This window comes from Triturus cristatus, chromosome 10 (assembly GCF_964204655.1).
Source record: "Triturus cristatus chromosome 10, aTriCri1.1, whole genome shotgun sequence".
NCBI classification, from domain to species: domain Eukaryota; kingdom Metazoa; phylum Chordata; class Amphibia; order Caudata; family Salamandridae; genus Triturus; species Triturus cristatus.
Genome location: NC_140593.1, coordinates 83,973,803 through 83,992,488, shown reverse-complemented (window position 1 = coordinate 83,992,488; position 18,686 = coordinate 83,973,803).

The following is an 18,686-nucleotide window of genomic DNA, read 5'->3' as shown; positions in this document are numbered from 1 at the left end:
ATCAAGAAAGCAGTATATTCTTTTTGTATGTTCAGAACGTGTCTCATTGCCCATCAAGGAAAGAACCACGTATTACATGGATAGACAGAATCCCTTACGAGAAGTGCACCCAATAAAAGGCGAGGACAATGAGTTTAAACGCGTATTTGTATATACGCCAATATCGAAAATAGAATTGTTAGAAATGAAGAAAGTGGTACCCAGTCATGACAAAGATCCAGCGGGTTTTCACCGAGAAATTAAAGACATGTTACTCATGGGAGAGTATACCTATCCCGACATTATGACAATATTAAAGGTATTGATGCCTGCTGGCATTTATGAGAAACTCAGGGAAAAAGAGTGGGAGGTAGGAGACCAAAAGATAGAATGGTCAGTATTAGAAGCGGAAGAAAAGGCCCGAACTGCAGGAGCAGGACTTGGGGATAAAACTAAAGCGCTACCAGGTTTATTAGTACAGGTACTGCCACGTTTATTAACTACGAAAAAGGAAGATTGGGGTACAATTTCAGCCTGTAAGCAGAAGCAAGATGAAGACACTAGTGATTACTATGCCCGATTTGAAAAATGTTTTGGTATAAATAGTGGCATAAAAGCAAGTAGCGAATCATACCCGCATCTGTTTGTAACAAAATTAGTAGAAAATGCCCTGCCCCAAGTAAAGAATAGAGTATTAAAATTCGAGAGTACCTGGCAAGGTAACACTCCATCACAAATGTTACAAATGTTACAGTACCATCACAATAGAATTAGAGAGGAACAAGAACATGAACACAGACGCATGAAAGACACGAAAATGAAAATGTTAGTTTCCCAGACAGTTCCAGCTGAAGGACATAAAAAGGGTACGACACATTCCAGTGATTCAACAGGACCTGTAAAAGGGACATGCAACTATTGTAAAAAGCCAGGTCATTACGTACACGATTGTCCAGTTTTGAAACATAATATCGCCATAGGTAATACAAAGGAAAGACCACGGCCACCTAGACAGGATCAGAATGAACAAGGAGCTCCGCAGCATGCACAGTCCATGCCAGCTCCACCACAGTCTATACAGTTTGTGCCAGCTGCACCAGCGCTGCCCGTTGCTGCCACACAAACCACGACACGACAACTGTACCAGACCGCACAGTACGACTATCCTGATTACCAACGATACGCATGAACAAGCCTAGAGAGGGAAGTTGACTTACCCCTTATCGAGATCCCTGTAGATCAAGAAGGACCTTATGTACATAGTGAATTATTAGGCCAAGACAGAAAATTTTTACTCGATACAGGGGCAAGTCGAACAACCATAAAACGTAGTGAAGTTCCAGGGGCACCCCTCTCAGGCTCACAGAATATTTCCCTTGGTTTCTCAGGAAAACCTATTGTTAATGAAGTGTCACAGCCTCTTCCACTTACGATAGGACCATTGACCCGAACTACAGATTTATTGCTTACTAAATCATGTCCAGAAAACTTGTTAGGAATAAAAACACTGAAAGCTCTAGGAGCCATAATATGTTGTTCTCCGGAAGGAGTAAGATTGTTTTTACGTGATTTTAAAGGTCACTATGTGTCTAGAGACATGGATCACCGACTGCAGACTTTACCTGCACATCTATGGGCACAAGGCCCTACTGATGTTGGTTGCATGAATATTACACCATATCGAGTCACACTAAAGGCAGGAGTGGTACTACCACGAATGCGACAATACAAGTTACCACCAGATGCTGTAGGGGCTTTACTACAAATCATTGACGAGCTCATTGCCCAAGGAGTAGTTGTGGAAACAGACTCCAATGTATGTAATTCACCGATAATTCCGATTCTTAAACGAACAGATCCAAAGGCCCCGCCAGTATATCGATTGGTTATTGATCTGCGCGAATTAAACAAATGCATTGTGCCACAATTTCCTGTGGTCCCAGATATCTCGTCATTATTGACAGCTATTGATTCCGAAGCAACATTCTTTACTGTAATTGATCTCAAGAATGCATTTTTCAGCGTCCCAATAGATCCGGAAAGCCAATATTTGTTCGGATTTAGTTTAAATGGACGTAGCTTTAAATTCTCACGCGCACCTCAAGGATTTACAGAAAGCCCCAGCATCTATAGCCAAGCACTGAAACGAGAACTCGACAGTATCCACATGCCAGTTAACACTGCTCTGCTTCAATATGTCGATGATCTACTGATCACCGCGAGAAGCGAACCCGAATGTGAGAAAGCATCACTGACAGTTTTACAATTTCTAGCCGAAAAGGGGCACAAGGTGTCCCCTTCTAAGCTGCAATTCTGTGTCCAGCGAGTTGTTTATCTTGGACACTCGCTGTCCAAGGAGGGAAGGCAGCTTACACCCGACCGCATTCAGTTAATAGATAACATGCCAATACCCAAGACACAAAAGGAGGTACGGGCTTTCATAGGCCTCACTTCATATTGTAGGCAGTGGATCCCTCAGTATGCATTTTTAGCAAAACCACTCATTCAGTTGACAACACAGGAGGCAGCCACATCGACTGTTCTCCCTTGGACTCAGGAACATACACAAGCTTTTGAAAGCCTAAAGAAAGCTTTATGTCAAGCACCTGTTTTAGCAACGCCATGTTACAGAAAACAGTTTACACTCTTTGTTACAGAACGCGAAGGTACTGCCTTGTCAGTACTCACACAGGAACAAGCAGGAGCACACAAACCATGTGCTTATTTTTCTAGTACATTAGATCCCGTAGCTCAGGCTTTGCCTGCATGCCTAAAATCAGTAGCAGCGACAGCTTTAGCAATAAGACAGAGCGACGCCATAGTGTTAGGACATCCATTGACAGTTCAAGTACCACATGCAGTAGAGGTTCTTGTAAATAGAACGCAAACACAACACTTGACTATTGCGCGACTCACTGGGTACGAACTAACATTGTTTCAGCCACATATAGAAATCAGACGTTGTAACACATTGAATCCTGCCACACTTTTACCTGTAATCGGAACAGACCCACTAGCCCATGACTGTATTGAAGTTATTACAATAACGACGAAACCTAGACAAGACTTAACCGATGTTCCATTGTCAGACCCAGACCTGACATTGTATGTAGATGGTTCATGTATGAGAACAAGTACAGGAAAGTTAGTGGCTGCTTACGCAGTCACAACAGACACTGAAATAATTGAAACTGATCGCATAAATACCTTGTCAGCTCAAGCCGCAGAGCTTATCGCTCTGACACAAGCCTGTATTCAAGCCACAAATAAAAAAGTCAACATATACACTGATTCACGTTATGCATTCGGAGTTGTACATGACTTCGGCGTGCTGTGGCGAGAGAGAGGTTATTTAACTTCCCACGGTGCCCACATTCAGCACGGACCCCTCATTCATGCCTTATTAGATGCAATACATCTACCCACTGCAATATCAATTATGAAATGTAAGGCTCATACGAAGGTTACTGATATCATTTCTCAAGGCAATGATCTAGCCGACAGAACAGCTAAACAGACTGCTCAAACTCAAACCTCCGACATGACAAAGACAATAGTCCCGATGCCGACACATTGTATGACAGTTAAAGATCCTACTCTTGACGTAATTGACATACAGACACATGCTACACCAAACGAAATAAAGAAATGGACTGAATTAGGAGGGATCCAAACGGACCAAGGATGGATGATGAAGGAAAAGTCTGTGTGGTTCCTTCCTGATTCAATGGTCCAAGTTATAATTAACACTATACATAGTCCAGCACATCTAGGAGAAAAAGCTATGCTAGACAGCATTCAACACATTTGGTTCAATAAACATTTGCGAGCGGCAGCCAAACAAAAAGTTCGTACCTGTATGATCTGTTGTCAGTTCAACCCAGGAAAAAGCGTTCCGGTAGAACAGGGTGGATTTCATCCTCCTGATCACCCTTTTGAAGTACTCCAGATGGATTATATCCAGATGGAACGATGTCGAGGATTCAAATATGTTCTCGTAGTTGTCTGTGCTCTTTCCCGTTGGACGGAGGCATACCCGGTTTCAGATTACACTGCCCCGACTACTGCCAAACAGTTGGTTCGAGAATTCTTCCCACGATACGGTTTACCACGTGTTGTTCACTCAGATAACGGCCAGCCGTTCTCATCCGAATTAATGAAACATGTTTCACTTCTGTTAGGATATCAGTGGAAATTCCACTGTGTCCGACACCCCGAGGCAGCAGGTCTCGTAGAAAGACATAATCAGATCCTGAAAATCAGATTGTCCAAAATATGCAGAGAGAAAGGTGTCGACTGGGTAGTAGCGTTACCAGTTGCACTCTTTTACATGAGAATGGTAGCACACTCTCGAACAGGGCTATCCCCGTATGAGGTGATCTTCGGCAGACCACCAAATATGTGGGGGACGCCTATACCACGCAAGATAACTGATATTGACTGTAATATGCTGACAGATTACTTGGCTTCCTTGATGTCTGCACTACAATCTTGTCGTTCACAGGTAGCTGCAGCCTTTCCCGACAACACTGAGGTGAAACCCCATGACGTAGTTCCGGGAGACCTCGTTCTTGTGAGGAATTTTGACCGAAAGACTCAGCTGGAGCCCAGGTGGAAGTCACCCAAGTTGGTCCTGCTGACCACAAGGACAGCCGTGAAGATTGAGGGCAGAAAAGGATGGGTGCATTCAAGTCATATCAAGAAATTTCATGGACTTCCTGCAGATGTAAATAGCCCACCTCGTGTGTCTTCACCCATTGACTCCAAACTACCTTTGGCTGAGGCCAACAGTCAGGAACTTTATAAACTAAAACTCAGGCCTAGACCGTCGGACGATTTGATTGTTTAAGTCCTCTCCAAGGTGAAGCGGTTGAATCTGTCTCCGACATGTATCGCTTAGACCTGAATCATGGAAAATCGCGAAAAATGTTGAAACGACAGGCGTACTGTAAATCACTGCGTAGTCATTGCATAGTGACATTATTAATCTTGTTTTTCTTAAGTCTTTTAATAATTACTGCAAGTATATTGTTGCACATATATTACCCTATTGCCAGAAATGTTTACAATGTTACTGCTGAACATTCTTTTAGTGACCTACCCCCGCATGAATTGTCCTATAGACTTGCGCTGCGCAATAACACTTTCATTAGTATGTTACATCATTCCCATCAGACTAGTAATGCTACTAATTGTTGGGTGTGTGGCCGACTCCCTCCCTATCAGAATTATAAAGGAGTCCTGCCTTTCTTTCCACATCCGTTTACACATAATGGCTCCTGTGGAGCATGGTTTAGTTTAATCAATTCCATAGACTCGGACACAGCAGTTTATCAAGACCATTGGGTATGGGGAAATCTGAACCTAGTTTTACTCAAAGTCTGTTACCCTGACAAGGAGGGTCGCCCCAAAGGAACAGGAACTGATCTAGAAAATGAAGTATATGGATTAGGTAATTTTACACCTAATCTCATGATTCTAAATGTCGAATCCGAAGTTGAACTAGTTTTACCCACCATGTCAGTATTCCCAGCGAAGGGTGAATTGTGTGTAAGAAAAGTTGGTTCCATACATATGGGCCATAGTAAATGCACTACTATAGTAGAATTCAGTGATCAAGGCAAATCTTCATTTAGAGCTTCTCGCCACTCCTACTTTATATGTGGTCAGACTGCATATATGCATCTACCTCTAGATTGGGATGGTACCTGCTACATTGCATTCCTTTTGCCACCTGTTTTCCTAGCTCCTCCTGATTATTATAGAAATATTCATTTAGTACACAACAGAGAGCGGAGAGATCTCCCAATTGTCGATTATACTGAGACGGCATGGGACAAGTATGTAGATTTTAATAAAGGCATCTTTCCCTATATAGGTACTGTTACTAATAGTAAGCTGATACGTAGATTAACTAGAACCCTTGAAGCAGTAGTGAATGAAACTATTTCCGCTTTAGGCAATTTAACAGAAGAGCAGTCTGCTATGCGGATTGTTGTGCTTCAAAATCGTCTTGTCCTTGACGTCATCCTGGCTGATAGGGGCGGAGCTTGTAGGGTCATCGGATCAAGCTGTTGCATTTTCATACCAGAAAATTCGCCATCTGTATATAAAGCCATAACTCGCCTTCATAAGATTGTAAGCCAGATACACCAGAACCCAGGCACTTGGACTTGGTCCAGTTGGTTTTGGAGTGTGATATCAGCCTGGGGATGGAGAGTTCTATCCTTCCTAGGTATTGGCCTTCTCATACTATTCAGTTGCTGTCTATGTCTACAATGTGGACCAGCGATCTGTGGTCTGTGTGCCACATCGTGTATTCCACCACCAAGATTTCATTCGTCACGGAAGAAGAAAGAAGAACAAATGATGTTATATGAACAGATCAATGGATTGATGAAGATTGATATCTCTTAACGGGCAAGTAGGGGACAAGGAGGGAAGTGGAAATATGGATTTTTCTGATCAGTTATGTCCCCTATCTTGGACCCCAACGGTTTCATGTATGAATCACAAGTACATGTATGTTCCCTCCAGTTCCAGTTATGAAGACGCAAACACATGTGCGTCCACCGTCAACATGTCCTCTGTCAGATCCGCCATGAATAGGTCGGATATTCCATTCCTAAGTATGAAAGGCCACCGGCTTTATATGGTTCACTTATGCCATTTTACAGTCCAGGCAAGTAGGCCCTGATTCTGTCATCAAACTCTTCTTGCCTTCTGCCTCTGAAAGCTCCAGTCTGAGCCTGCATCTGTGACCATGAACTTTGTCTCATTCTCTGCGCGGCTCACGAAGCCTGACATCAGCCTATTCTCTGCCAAGAACTGTATTTCACCTTCGAGTTATCTGCTTCGCTCCTCAGCCGATGCATTCCTGTCTAGTAGTTTAAGTAAACATTCTTCCAGCTACCGAGCAAAGGCTCGGCTTCTCTGTCTTTATGCAAGTAATTCATAGCCCTGTTACCATGGAAGGTTTCTGCCCCTTATATCTCATATAGACACTTAGACGCTTGTACACGCACGCACAGTCAGTATAGAATAGATTCTGTCCGAGAGTCGTTCTTTTGTGGATAACATAGTTCTTTAAACATAGGATGTTAGATATGATTTGGGATTAGGTTGACTTGACCCCCCAGACTTCTTGTCTCCACATGTAGAGCTAAATGTCAAGTCCCCTTCACCCCCTAGTTGCACGTCAATCACACGTCATGCTGCTGCGCGCGCATCTATGCCAAGTATTATCTTATAGATCCACCTATATATGACATCATAACCAATTATGTTCCTTTTTACTCCTTATTACTCCCATTTTCGGTTACGCATGTGAATCGTCATTTTCCTTATCAGTTGTTACGCCTACCGCATTCGCTTCATTGTAATGTATGTTCTATAAAAGTCATTTCTTGTCAATAATGTATGTACTTCACTTCCTGAACCTCCGTGGTGATGGAACTTGGAGCAACCGATTATAATCGACCATTGGAATAAAGCCCATTCCGAACCTCTAATACCACGGATTCTGCCTCTTATTTACTGAGCTATTTTATTATGTTTCTGTATCAAATTAAGTCCCGGTAATTAAATTATTTACCACAAAGCCATCTGCAAAGACTTCCAAAGGATATCTTTTGGAGCACATCCATGGATAAGTATGACTATCGGCTTCCTTTCATTCTGAATCCAAGACCATCTTGATGGTACTATATGGGTGCGAAATTTCATGTTCCTTAATTTGATAATGACAAAAGAAATCTTCAGATCCTTCCAATATCAGGGATTCTAGTGCCAATAAGTTGCACAACCTGCTTTAGCTCAGCCCCCTGGATAATTCTTCATCTAATCTTGTCTTGCTTAATGTCGTTATCATCAGGATCAGCACAGTCCATGCAAGCTTCCTTGGGGAAGGAGGATTCTCCCTTGACTTAAAGGCAGCTGCCACAGCCATCTCAATCATGCACTAATCATGCACTGCATGCCATTTAAAGTCAGCCCTTCAGAAGTGGCTCCACCCTCTGGATCAAAAGGGTTCTCCTCCTCAACATGGTGCCTATTAGAAGCATACCTTTGTGCTCCTCCATCACTGCTCAAAATATATCCACCAGCTTACTCACCAAATACCATAAACTGAGGCTCTATTACAGCACTCTTATAAGGGCCACTTCCTGATTATTAGTGTTGCCTAGCAACACCACCTTCAATGCTTGTGCAGTATTCAGCATGACAATGTACAATCAGACTTTTCTCTATACACATGTTGCTTAATAAAGACTCAATCAGAATTGTGACACCGCCATTAAAGACCCGGCAGCGCTCGTGCTGAAAGAGGACTATAAATTGAACCAGAGAATGTGCAATGAAACCGCAGAAACAAATTAGAAGTGACTGGCATCTAGTTATGCATCGGGCTTCACAAAAGCAGAAGCTCTTACACCAACAACCACATGCAGGACCTCTTACTTTATTGCCACAATATCTTCTGGGCATGCTGCAGCGGACCTGATATATATATATACCTAATTAAAGGTGCATAGGACGCCGCCCTCATCATTTAAATGCTCCAATGCATGCCCTGAATGGGACGCTCTGCCGCGACTAGCAGAGAACTATGGGCCTTGTTGTGTCCTTTATCTCCAAATGGAGCGTGTGATGTTGCTGCTCGAGTTTGTTGGGTACTTGGAGCTTGGATAAATACGCGGCACACCCTGCCACGAGGGAGCACCACCTCAGGATGCAGGGGCCACAAAGTCTATTATCAAGCAGGCTGATTTCGTGGGGCGGCAATGGATTTAGCATATCCAGCGGCACACCAAGGCCCATCTGGGGGGCATTCAATGTCACAGTAGCAACATTGCACGCCCCATTTGGAGATAAAGGACACTACAAGGCCCATAATGCTCTGCTAGTCGTGGAAGAGCGTCCCAAAGCCAAAGCCTCTGAAGAGAATGAGGGACACTTCGAAACGCCTCAGGCATCCATGGCACATTGAACTGCTTAAAGTTATCGTTGTACTGGTGGACTGTATACCATAAAGGCTCTCAGTGAATTTCTAAGGTTTTTTAAATGCTAATTTCTAACTATAACGTCCCTGAAACCTATGTTTTTTTCAGTGAATTTTAAAGGTTTTTCAAATGCTAATTTCTAACTATAATGTCCCTGAAACCTATGTTTTTTTTCAGTGAATGAATATATATATATATATCATATCTGTTGGGGCCCGTGGGGAGAACCTCAAGGCCCCAGCAGTCCCTAGCTGTTCCCCGCCTTCTGTGGGAGCCAGAATTGTTTTTAGACGGAGGGCGCTGCTAAACATGCAGCTCCCTCTGTCTAAAAGCCATTCTGCTCCACTTACAGCATGTGAGAGCATTTTTTGTCATCAGTAATTTAGTCATCAGTGATGTCATTTGAGATGTTATCAGTGGTGTCACTGACCATGTCATGAATGATGTAATATGTGAGGTCATGAGCGTGGCATTACAGGGCAAAAGTTATAGTGAGCTCAGATAACTATAACTGCTGAATTTCTCTGGTTTTGTACTAGTGAAGTCTGAACCTAGCTATGACTTCCCTGTAACCTATGTTTTTTCTTGAATTGTTACGTTTTAAAAAAAATTTATTTCCTAACTATAACGTCCCTGTAACCTTTGTTTTTGTCAGTGAATTTCTACGTTTAAAAAAATTCTATTTCCTACGTCCCTGTAACCTATGTTTTTTTACATGAATTTCTATGGTTATTTATTTTTATTCCCTAACTGTAACCTGTAACCTTTGAGAGTGAGTGTGTGACTGAGTGTCTCAGTGGGTGTGTGAATGAGTATCTCAATGGGTGTGTGGGTGTCTGTATGGGTCTGGGAGTGGCTGCATAAGTGTCTCACTAGATGTGTGAGTGGGTGCGTTAGTGTCTGAGTGGGTCTGTGATAGGGTGCGTGTCTCTGAGTGGGTCTGTGAGTGGGAGCATGAGTGTCTAAGTGGGTCTGTGAGTGTATGCATGAATGTATGAGTGAGTTTGTGAGTGGGTGTGTCAGTGTCTGAATACATCTCTGATTGGGAGCATGACTGTGTGAGTGGGTCTGAGTGGGTGCCTCAGTGTCTCAGAGGGTCTGTGACTGTGTGTATATGTGTTTTTGAGTAGGTCTGTGAGTAGGTGCATGAGTGTCTAAGTGGGTCTGTGACTAGGTGCATAAGTATCTGAATGGGTCTGTGAAAGACTGTGTAAGACTGTGAGGGGGTCTGCGAGTGTGCATGTGCCAAATGGGGGAGGGGAACACACGCCCCCCTACCCAGGCTGATTTCAGCCAGGTGACCCCCTCTCCTCGGGCCCAGCCATTAACAAAAGGGCCTGGCCATTAATTTACTGACATTTAACAAACTATCCAAAAGCTTGGGCTGAAATATGGGATCCTTTACCATGCACATCTCCGCGTGGAACTAGATGGCCACCACTTCGTTTTCAACAGCCTGCAGATGCTGCAAGAAACACACATCTGGAGGATAATCCCCTGGCAGTGGTCCTGGCACTACTGCCTCTGCTGACTTGATGCCTGGTCACTTGGTGCACACTGGACCTAGCTCATTCATTGCAATTTTGATGCATAAACATGGTTGCCCCCCATAGCTCTTCAGATATGGTCTTTTCGCCTAATGTGTACATACCTTTTGGCCTGCATTGAATTGCGTTTTTTAAAATAAATATTCTCTAACAGTGCAAACTTGCTCAATGAGTTATAACGTTTATATACTCTTTGCTTTCTGGGCTTTGCATCGCTGGCCGTTGCCAGCCCCCTGAGATGTATACCAAAATAATTTTTAATTTCCTTTAGGGTTGATTGGGTTCTCTAGCTACTGTTCTGTCTGGAGTGGGTGGGGAAAAGGTTATTTGTGTTTTTGTTCTTCTACGCGATGAAGCCTTTTCACTACTGTGGTAAGTACCAGTTCTACCTTTAAAACTTTCGCTTTTATATTGTACCGTTCTCAGATATCATGCCTTTGCACATTACTAGAGACTTAGGGGCATATTTACAAGCAAGTGGCGGAGCATGGGTTAGCTCCAAAATTGCTAATGCTGCTCTTCATCACTTTAGAAACACAAGGATGCGCTATATTTACAATAATACAGCTCACCCCTGCTTTTCTCTGTGCGCTGGCGCTAAAATCGGCTACCTAGCGCCAATGCAGAGCTGACCCAACGGCAGCAGGAAGGAGGCCCCTCCAAGGAGGAATTCAGCAATGAGCAGCAGGAGTACCCTTCTCTTGTTGGTGTGCGATAGCAGGCTGCAGACCAGGCAGCAGGTGATCAGTCTTGATCACATTAGATTTACTGGGAGAATAGTCTCCTGTATAGTGAGCATAAGCTTGACGAGCCTGGGTCAAGCCGTGTGCTGGTAGTACCCTAGCACTTCAGAGCCTTCCTACTGGGTCTGGCTTATGATGTGCCTTTGTCAGGGCATTTGGGGCAAGACAAGACCTTTGAAAGGCTTGTCACCAATTTTTACTGGCCCCAAATGCGCAATAACTCTGACACACATTGTAGGTCTTGCCAGACTTGCAAGACAAGTGGTCAGAGCGGGAGGAAGGGCAAGACTCCTCTCAAACCTTTTCCTGTGGTCAGCACCCCTTTGAGAGGATTGGTATTGACATTGTGGGGCCACTGGACACCAAGACAGCCATGGGCAACAAGTTCATCATGGTCTTGGTGGACCATGCCACCCGGTACCCAGAAGCTATCCCTCTCAGGACCACGATGGCCCCATGGTGTGCTGGCCGTTGATGGGGATCTTTTCCCATGTGGGGTTCCCCAGAGAGGTGGTATCCGACCGGTGTACACACTTCATATACAAGTATATGAAGTCCTTGTGGCAGGAGTGTGGTATTAACTATAAGTTCACCACGCCTTACCACCCCTAAGTTAATGGGCTGGTTAAGAGAATCAACCGAACCGTAAAAGGCATGATTACGGGTCTTGCAGAACCCTTGAGGCGCAAATGGGACGTCCTCTTACCATGCCTGCTATTTGCTTACAGGGAGGTACCACAGAAGTCCTTAGGGTTCAGTCCCTTATAACTCCTGTATGGGCATCCTGTAAGAGGTCCTCTGAGTCTGGTCAAAGAAGGCTGGGAGAAAGCTCCCAGTTAACCTCCCCAGGATGTATACAGCTACATGTTGGCCTTCAGGAACCAGACTAAGTGCTTCAGACAACTCGCTCAGATGAATCTGGCAGCCTTCCAGGAAGAGATGAAGCGGTGGTACGATCAGATCGCCACTCTGATTGAGTTTCAGCCTGGTCAAAAAGTGTCGGTCATGGCCCCAGTGGAGCCTTGTGCACTCCAGGACAAGTGGACTGGGCCCTTTGAGGTGGTGGAGCGCAAGAGTAAAGATACCTATCTAGTGGAATTGCAGTCCCCCAGGAACCCTTTGCCGGTCCTACACGTGAACTGCCTCAAGCCCCACTTGAAGAGTTCCAAAGTGGGCATGCTCATGGTGACAGATGATGAAATGGAGGAAGAGACTGAGCCTCTCCCTGACCTCCTGTCTGCTAAGGAACATGATGAGTCAGTGGACGGAGTAAACCTTTCTCCCGTCTTGACCCCTGAACAACAGAGGGACAGCCGCTAGCTTTTGGGGCAGTTTGCTGTTCTTTTCTCCATGACCCCTGGTGTCACTCAGTGCTGTGTCCATGATGTGGACACTGCGGACAGTCCTCTTGTAAAACACTAAATTTACAGGGTGACTGACAGAATCAAAGCTAGAATAAAGAAGGAAGTCTCCAAGGTGTTGGCTCTAGGGGTGTTAGAGTCATCAAACAGCCCTTGGGCCAGCCCAGTGGTCTTGGTCCCAAAGGTTGCTGCACCCGGTGCCACGCCAGAATTCCAGTTCTGTGCGAACTACCGAGGGCTCAATTCAGTCACGAGGACTGAAGCACACCCTATCCGCAGAGCTGATGAGCTCATAGATCGGTTGGGAGCTGCCAAGCACCTCAGAGCACTTGACTTAACATCTGGGTGCTGGCAGATTGCCTTAACTCATGGGGCCAAGGAGAGGTCTGCATTTTCAGCCCCAGAGGGGCACTACCAATTCCGGGAGATGCCCTTTGGGTTGAAGAATGCCCCTGCCACCTTTTAGAGGTTGGTCAATCAGGTTCAGTGCCACTTGGGAGGAACATCTGCACCACCTCTGGGAAGTGTTGACGGCCCTGCAGAGGGCAGTCCTCAGGATCAAGGCCAGCAAGTGTCAGATCGGGCAGGGATCAGTGGTGTGCTTAGAACATCAGGTAGGAAGCGGCCAGGTGGTGCCCCTACAGCCTAAGATTGACACCATTCTGGCTTGGGAACCCCCCAAGACACAGACAGAGGTGAGAGCCTTCTTAGGCCTCACCGCATATTACAGGAGATTTGTCAAGGGGTATGGCACCATTGTAGCCCCCTTGACTGAGCTGACTACAAGGAAGAAGCCTAGAAAAGTGAACTGGACTGATGCCTGTCAGAAAGCTTTTGATGCCCTGAAATCTGCCATGTGCACCCAACTTCTCAAAATAATGTGTGGTGCAGACAGATGCTTTAGAGCATGGTGTGGAGGCTGTTCTCTGACAACTAAATGATGAGGGTCTAGACCAACCTGTAGCCTTCATTAGTAGGAGGCTACTTCCCCAGGACCAGAGGTGGAGTGCAATTGAGCGTGAGGCTTTTGCTGTGGTCTGTGTGCTGAAGAAGCAAAAGCCCTACTTGCTTGGGACTCACTGCCAGGTTCAGACTGACCACAGGCCCCTCATATGGTTGATGCAGATGAGTGGTGAGAACTCAAAACTGTAGAGGTGGTCCATTTCCCTACAAGGGATGAGCTTTATGGTGGAACACCTCCCTGGTACAGAACACGCCAATGCTGATGGTCTGTCCAGATTTTTCTACCTTAGTGAAGAGAACTCCCAGGAGGGTGGGTAGTTCCCCCCACTTTTCTGCTGGAGGGGACACGTGTTAGACCTGGTATCCTTGGCATGGGTTTCCCGTGTATTTTTGTCTCTGCCTCCTGTGTTTTTGTTGTATGCTGGTCTTCGTTTTTCCTGGTCTACATTCTTTGGGCACTTTGCCACTGCTGATCAGTGCCAAGTGCAAGTGCTCCCTCTGTAAATTGTGAATATGGATTGGTGTTTCCATGATTGACTTGTTTGGCTTACTACTAAGTCCCTAGTACAGTGCACTGTGTGTGCCCAGGGCCTGTAAATCAAATGTTGCTAGTGGGCCTGCAGCACTGATTGTGCCACCCACACAAGCAGCCTTGCAAAAGGTTCTCAGAGCTGCCACTGCAGTGTCTGTGGGCAGTTTGGTACTGCCATGTCGACTTGGCAAGTGCACCCACTTGTCAGGCCATAACCTTGCCTTTTCTTACATGCAAGTTATCTCTAAGGTAGGCCCAAGGTACCCCTGTGGGAAGGGTGCAGTGTATGTGAATGGTGGGACATGTCCTAATATGTGTCCTGATTTGTTTTTCACTATTGAAAGGCTATCTGTACCATAGGAGAGAATGGGAGGTTATTTATAACATCTTATAAATATAACTTTCCATGGGGACATGATAGGAAGGTAAAGTTTAGTGTGCATGAACTCAGAATATAAAGATGCATCTTTTAGTAAGGATGATTTTTACATTCTGTGTTTGAAAATACCACTTTTGGAAAGTGGGGATTTTCTTGCTTAGCCATTCTGTGTGCCTCTGCTGGTTTGTGGATTGACTGTCTGGCTTTGGAGTGACAGGGGCTGGGGATGTGCATTCACTGTTGACAGCCACTGGCGGGGTTGAGGTATATCCTGCCTTTCCTGGATGAGTCAGGGCTGGGCTGAATAGACCTGGGCTGCATTTAGGGGGAGGTGATTTCCTTTCACCTGAATGGGCCTGGTCTGCCTTACACAATGCTGTCTCCACCTCATGCCGGGATGCGGGACCAGAGAGGACAGAACTGGTTTTGACTGAGCCCAGGGATTCTCTGTCACCAGAGAACAAAAGAAAATGTTGTATAAATATTGGGGCCCAGACCCCAAAACTTTAGAATACTTCTGGACGCAAAAGGAACCTCTGCCAAGGAGAAGAGCTGGGAAAGCTGAAGGAGAAGTACTCCCCCTTTGCTGTGTGCTGCCTGGGGTTGGCATACAGTGGCTGTTTCTGCCAAGGATAGGATAAAGACTTTGCTGTGTGCTGTGTCTCCTGCTTGAAGAAGATCTCCAAGGGCTTGAAGTAGAGCTTGCCTCCTATTCTGAAGTCTCAGGGACACAAAGACTTCACCACCAGCTCCCCTGAACTTCCTTGCTGGGAGTTCTGACCTACCAAGAGGTGCCTGTTGCTGAGTTGGGCCTCTGGAGGTTGTTCCTGCTTTTTGGAGCTGGAAAAGAGACGCAACTACAAAAAGCACAATGCATCCGCACCCATTTCTGACACATCGCCACTGTGCCACTGTGTCGCTGAAGAAACATGGTGAGCAAAAGAACAGTGGATTTAACCCAGATCTTTTAACTGGGGGTGAATGTATGATTTATTCAGCATTCCGTCCATCATTTCTTTGCGTAGCACTTTTCACCCGAAGTGGGATGGGTATTCCCAAACGTGGGTCCCTTGCTCACTGTGCCACTGGATTCAAGCTAGCCTGACTGATGAAGGGTAATACCCAGAAACCTGTCCCAGGATGCCTGCTTCCGGTCCAGGGAGGACCTGGCTTGGCAGTTCGGTCTGGACTGTTCCAATGAGGCACATGGTCAAGACTGATTTTCATATGGCTGGGTCTAAACTGGGGTGGCATGGTGAGCAAAAGAACGATGGACTTAACCCAGATCCATCCATCAATTGTTTGCGTACAAGAAACTGACCCAGCGCCTGCACGTGGCTGGAGAAATTGCCGCACGCCAAATTGAGTGCACCGATCTTCTAAGCCCGGGATCACCGCTCCAATTCCGATGCAGGCCCTGCTGTGCGGCTGCAAGAGCCAACGCATTGTGGGACCGCAGCTGGAGAGACCAACTTAGAGCCGTTGCCACCTCCGCTGCATTGAGAACCGAAGCATCCCATATCCCCACACATTCACCGGGGCGCCAAGTCTACAAGGATACTGGGGCCACAATAAGAAACCGATGCACACCTCCCCACACAGTAAGAAACTGACGCATCACCTTCCCTGTGGCTGTTCTTGATTATGATTTTGACTCATCCAAGGTACTTTGTGTTGAAAGTGTTGCATCTATAGTTTGCTATGGACAGAACTGTTTTTACCTTATAAAGATTACATTTTGATTACTGTATTGTGGATTTTTGTCATTTTGGTTTTTCTTGGTTTAAATAAAGATGCCTTATTTTTCTAAACTGGTGTGGTGTCCATTTGTAGTGCTTTCACTGAATTACTGTATGTGTGCACAAATGCTTTACACACTGCCTCTGACATAAGCCTGTCTGCTCATGCCAAACTACCAATGGGGTGAGCAGGGGTTATTTTAGAAGTGTATCTATCCCCCTTACTCTGAGTAGGAAGAAGGGTCCCTACTTGGAAAAAGGTTCAAACCGTTGCCAACTAGAGACCCCCATTTCTAACACCCTCACTGGTAGTTTTTTCACCTCCCTGCGTGGGCTACTTATTCGACTAATATGGGCCTGTTCCTGACCCTGCATTGGCTGGGATGACCTCACACTCCCCTACAAACGCAGTGGCTTTGGAGTCCCTGACCTCTAACTTTATTATTACATAGCCCAGGCTCATTATGCTTACTACTGGTATCACCCTGATGCCTATTTGCCATTTCTCAAACATGAAGGCGCGCAGCTACCTCATCTCCCATTGACCACCATATTGCCTCAGGGTCTCCTGCGCGATCCCAATACCATACAGACACTCGCTACTACTAGTCGGGAATGGTTTAATCTCCTGTGCTACCTCGGTAGGATACTCTCTATTCCCTGCAGCTTCCACTTATAAAGAACCCTTGGCTCCCACTCACTCTTGAACAGCTGGTGCAGCGTTCTCTTCATGCACGTGACTCATTGGTTGCAGTTGACCTGTTTACAAATGGTGTACTAAAACCCAGTTCCACTATGGCTAAGGGAAGGCGGTTGACAACCATGGAGAGATTTACATTCCATGGTTTACACCGTACATTGTGGGGGGTGTTACCCACCTATTCAACTGAACTTAAAGATCTCCCACCACTCACATTGGTGATCACTTCCCCAGATAACAGCCATCTTGTTTCTAAATTATATCACACTTCCTTACAACTGCAGTTCACTGTTGTGGAGAGGGCCAGGGATGCATGGGAAGGTGACCTGGGTATCGATATCTATAACTATCTATGCTGTACGAAGGATAATCCTATTTCCGGCAACCACTGCAATAAACGACTACATTCTAAGTATCTCCACAGGGCCTATACCACCCCTGATGCTCTGGTGAGATTCAACCCACTAGATCCCACTGTTGCCCTAAATGCCTGGTGGACCATTTGGATTTCCTTCACTTGGCATGGACCTCTTGGTGATAGCATCTTTTTGGGGCGGGACATCTATTCCACTTTGTTGCTCATGGTTAGAAAACCTCCTGTACAAGACCTCCTGATGGCTTTATTGTGGTACGTTAAGCCGTTACCAATAGAATTATGTTGTTTTGCTGCTATTGCCTTACTTCTAGCCAAACAGCAAATCATGCTTCAATGGTGCGCTCACACCGCCCCCCCCCCCCCCCACCCCCAACGGTGGCAGCCTGGCTGAAAGATCTGTCTTATTGTGATATTAAGTCTGAATTGTACGCTTCTCTGCAGCCAATTACTTCCAGGCCTAAGGATATCTGGCAACCACTGCGGGACTATTTGTTGTCTATGGATTGTTCTACAGTTGATGAAACGACAGGTTAAACACTTGCCATTTGTCAAATGCTGTATAAGACACTCTAGTGTTCTGCTCTGTAATGCCCGATGTGCTGTGTTTGCCTTTGAAGTGTACCTTGTCTCTATAAGTTCTCCTCTTTTTTTACATCTTTTATTTTTTTATCATTTTCTGTTTTGGTAACTTGCTGTACCACACATGTAAATGTAGTTTCATATTTTTAGCTCTTGGCTTCATTGTATGTATTTGTTATTCAAAAGGATAAATGAAGTTTTTTTCTAAAAACAACAAATGGGGAGGGGGCCATGCTGCCCTAATTTCTAGCCTGGGAACCCCCCCCCCATCAACCATGCCTAGACTTTTTATTGTATTTTTTTAATAGGGGAGGGGGGCACTGCAGCTCCTCCCCAGGCCGAAATTGGTCCCAGAAACCCCATCCAATGGGACCTGACCTTTGATTTTATTATTTTTATTAGGGGAGAGGGGCCTCGGACCCCCATCCCGAGCCGATTTCAGCCCTGGTACCCCATCCCCTTGGACCCGTCCTCCATTGTAGGTGCCCTGGCCCCACAGTGTTGTTCGTCGGGAACCGCAGGGGGAACCTCAAGGCCCCTGCGGACCTGACCGACTACCTGCCTCCTGCGTGACCGGCTTTGCTCTGACAGACAGGGAGTGGGAGTAAAAGTGTCTATATGGGTGTAAGTGTGAGTGTAAGAGTCTCTGTATTTGTTTGTAAATGGGTGTAACAATGTCTGCATGGGTGTAAGAGTGGATGTTAGAAGGTCTGTATGGGTATGTGAGTGGGTGTGAAAGTCTCTGTATGGATACAAGTGTGATATGTATGGGTTTGTAAATGGGTG